This window comes from Microtus oregoni, unplaced genomic scaffold (assembly GCF_018167655.1).
Source record: "Microtus oregoni isolate MIOR12 unplaced genomic scaffold, Mior012 000037F_ref0000500, whole genome shotgun sequence".
Taxonomy (NCBI): Eukaryota; Metazoa; Chordata; class Mammalia; order Rodentia; family Cricetidae; genus Microtus; species Microtus oregoni.
In genome coordinates this window covers 6,257,373-6,261,704 of record NW_024543096.1, presented here as the reverse complement: position 1 = coordinate 6,261,704, position 4,332 = coordinate 6,257,373, and the positions used below count along the sequence as shown (strand labels likewise).

General features: G+C 38.6%; 1 non-coding gene across 1 annotated transcript; it reads left to right on the top strand.

Moving 5' to 3' along the window:
- The first annotated feature begins 3,726 nt into the window (after positions 1–3,726).
- LOC121433319 lies at positions 3,727–3,860 on the top strand. The gene has a single exon (XR_005972308.1). It is a non-coding gene; the product is annotated as a small nucleolar RNA SNORA29 (small nucleolar RNA).
- Positions 3,861–4,332: the final 472 nt, after the last annotated feature.

Here is a 4,332-nt window from a genome sequence, read left to right as displayed (position 1 = left end):
CCAAGAAAATGCCCCTCAGACCGACTCAGAGGCCAATCTGCTGAAAACGGTTCCTCAGCCATAGTTTCCTCCCGTAGTGACTCTAGCTGGAGGGACATTTATGAGGAAAACAAATACAATCTATATGACTAATTTTCTTACTAGTGAGGAGTGCTACAGATTCATATGGATACCCTGAAGGAGCAAAATAGAAAGAAACAGGAAAAATGCATACACTTTATAGGGTTAACGAGGCCAACATGGGGCAACCAGATACTGACATGAGAAAGAGAATTTTGATTCCGACTTCATACTGTATGTAAAAAAAGATAAAAATAAAGAAAAGATTTCAATGTGAGCGTTAAGACTATAAAACTCTTACAAGAAAACAGTGTATTTGTGACATCAGATAGGCAAAGATCTGACACCAAGAGCATAGCAAACACATAGAAAAGTCAGGGGTATTGTGCTGTGGGAGCTCCTTCTGCTCCTTCAGCCAATAGCCTTTAAGATACCAGCCCACTTGGACGTGGTCTCTTATACTATAAATGCAGCTGTGAAGCTGTGCTTGCTCTCACTTCCGGCTGCTAGACTCTGTTCCTGTTTCCTGTTTGTGTAGAGAATTGTGATCTAGGACAGTGATCTGTAAGTCTCTCCAAAATAAATAACCCTTTATTACACGTAATTCTGAACCAGTGTGGGATTATTTTGCATCTTCCACCATCAGTAATGCACTCTGCCATAGAGCAAAAGCTTTCAGGCATCAAAGGAAGTGAAGAGGGAAAAAAAAAAACCATTTTCAAATCACACATCTGCTGAGGCCTTGGTGTCCAGGACATACAGAAATGTTTAGAATTCACCAGCAAGAGACAAGGCAGTGTCCAAATGGATAAAACATTATGATGTATATTCTCCAGGGGAGAAAATGGCTAAGAACAACACGAAAAGCTGCTAAAATTCACCCGCTGTCAGGAAAGGCAAATAAAAGCCGCCGAGGGGTACCACTTCACATGGGCGACCATAGAGAAAAACAGGTATCACGGGGGCATGAAGGATTACAATCCCAAATCATGAATGGCAAAGCAAAGTGGCAGTCTCTGTGTAAAGAAGCTGGCCGTGGCTCAAAATGTCAAACGTGAAATTACTGCATGGCCCAGCGATTTTATCCGTCAAGAGAATTGAGTGCAGGGACCGTGGGTCATGTGGGACAGTGCTTGCCTGGCATGGCCATATCCATGGAGCCTATCCCCAGCATTCAGGAGGCAGAAGCAAGAGGATCAGAAGTTCAAGGTCATCCCCAGCTATCGTAAGGAACCTGAACAAAAACTACAAGGAATGTGTATGAAATATATATGTACATTTACACATCTATGCCCATATTTTATAATAGACAAAAGGTAAAAACAACCCAAATGTCCATCGATTGGTGAATAGATAAATAAAATGTGTTTTATTTAGACAATGGATTATTTAAAATACATATTTTAAATTTGTTCTTTGAGAATTTCACACACACACACATATAGTGTATTTTGATCATATTCTCCTTCCTTTCCCATTTTACCCCAACTCCCAAAACACCCCCTCCCAATTTCATGTCTTTTTTTTTCTTTTTATAAATAACCTAAATTCAGTTTGTGCTATCCATGTCCACTTGGGGGTTGGTCCATCTCTGGAGCCTGGGGGGAGGCCTACTAGGGACCATATTCTTAAAACTGACTTGCTCTCCTAACAGCCATAGAGGCAATAACTTTTTAGGGGGTGGGGGTATCTACTCTGCTACAATGTTGACTGGTTGGATCTCGTTCAGCTGCAAAAGCAACAAAGTATTGAGAGATGTTTCAGTATGGATAAGTATGCTAAGCAGAAGGAGTCATTTCAAAAAAGCCACATGTCATTTGATTCTAGTTATTGAAAATGTCTGTATTTGTGATTATCAGGGACTAAACTGTGGCAATAAGGTGGGGATGGTGGCTGCTAATACACATGAAATTTGTTTTTGGGGTGATATAAATTTCTAGAATTAGATAATGTAACGATGATGTAAAGTCTGAACACATTAAAACCACCAAGTTACACCTTTTTTTGTTAAAAAAAGAAGTCTTTGTTTAAAAAAATTTGTTTTTAAGACAGAATTTTATTGTTCATCCCAGTCAGGCCTGGAGCTCATTAGATACCTCAGATAGTCTGGACTCAGATTCTAATGTCTTAATCTTTCACATGCTGTGACTACAGATATATTCTATCATGTCTACTTTAGCTGTGTCTTAAAATGGTGACTTATTGTAAATGAATAAGATTTATTATAAAAGACTTAACATAAATAAATAATAATAAATTATTCATTTGTCTAATAAAAATGAGCTAAAAGTAAGGTAATAGATGATCAAATTCAGCTTTGAGCTTCGAATGTTATGATTCAAACAACAACAAGAAACAGGATTCATTTTTCCATTATTACATTAGCAAATATTTAAGATTTTATAACTCATAGTATTTCATAGCTACATGGAACCTTATCTAGTTTTGTTCAGGGTAACATGTTATAGCATGTTTTATAACTTAAAAAGAAAACAACCTCTCCTCAGTCAGGTGTTGCAATTTCTGCCTTTATCTACAGCACACCAAGACTGGGGCAGGAGAACACTGAGATTAAGGTTAGTCTGAGTTACATAACAAGTTTAAGATAAACTAAATAAATAGTATAAAATTAAATACATTTCTAAAAGTAGATAAATAAATGGATGGGGCTTAAGAGATGGCTTTGTCAGTAAATCATGTTTGACAAATATTCATGAGAACCTGAATTCAGTCCCCAGTACCCACATAAAAAGCCAGAGATGATGGTGAGATGGATATAATCCATGGTGAGATGGAGATGGATCTTTCCACCGTGGTGGAAACAGATGTAGGCAGAGCTCAGGAACTGGGGCCAAGTAGCCTCTCACTTCTGGTCCCAGAGAGAGCAACGATAAGGTTGATGGGCTGGGTCCTGAGTAATGACACACACATTTGTCCTCTACATACCCTCACACATATGTGCCCCCAAACACATGCACACCAACAGTAAAGTAAAATAAAATACATAACTTCACTTCCAAAAGTTAAGCCTATGCTTCTGCTTTTATACATACCTGTGTATAAAAGTTGTTCGCCATAGCACGGTTGTCAAGACTTAGACCACTGGCCACAGTTGTACAGCCACACACGGAAAAAAACCAGCTACCTTGAAATAAGACAAGCTTACATGGGAAAGTGCCTAGAATATGGTTTTTTAATGATGCTAAGTATATATGTATATTTACACATATATACTTGTATTTTATAGGTATTATATTTATAGTACTTAAGAGGTATATCAGAGAAAACATTTGAGAAATGAAAAAAGTTTCCTAGAGCTGATTGGATATTTTTTAGTTTTGTTTAACCTACGTCTATCATATATTAATTTATAAAATTGTTCTCTCCTGTTATTTGCCAAAAGTTTATATCATTTTGTACCTAAAGAGAAAAAGCTGGACTCTGGAATCAAGAGGATTGCTCTGGTGGAGCACAGCCCTGCTACCCAGAGGATGACTGCCTGTGGGAAGGACCGGTGGCTAGCACCACAGGAATCGTCAACTACACGGCCACCAATGACCTTCTGTGCACACCTCGCTGAACTTGAGGGGGGGCAGTTATCTGTGTCCCTTGAGGGCAAGGCTCCTCTTTGGTCAATGACTCTGTCCCCAGGAACTGACTCAGACACTGCACACACGATGGTTGTTTTCTTCTCTTACTGCTAGATTATAGTGGCTATGCTCATGGGATGGGTTAAAGGTGCCATGACATGAAGAGAGAGGGCTTTTCAGTGTCTCTGTTAAATGGCTGAACTTAACACTATTGCCTTTGATTGGTGACACTATGCTATATATGCAAACCCCAAAAGTTTGAGTAATGGACTTGTAAGGATTTTTATCCCGTATGCCTTAAAACAGGGGTGCAGCGTACTGCATTGGTAAATGTAAATGTTAACGCAGATGATCCTGAATCTGTGCCTCCCCAAATTAGTGCAATAGGTGGTGATTTCTTTTCTAATATGGTAATAGATGCAGGGATGCTACTCCACAGTTAAAACTGGAAATAAATTGGTCTCCTTTTGAGCTGTAATTAGATTTGTATACATTTTGATTTGATTGCATGTTTAAGCTTGGGTAATTTCACCTCTCTTTAACTAAAAACAAAGCAATTAATAGTTGTTTTCTAATCTGAAGTGGAAAACAACAGAAAAGAGCAAAATCCTCTCTATCACCTTGTTTTTGGTGGCAAAATGGGGATGGGGTGGAGGAGGATGTTGACTAAGCATGGACCTTA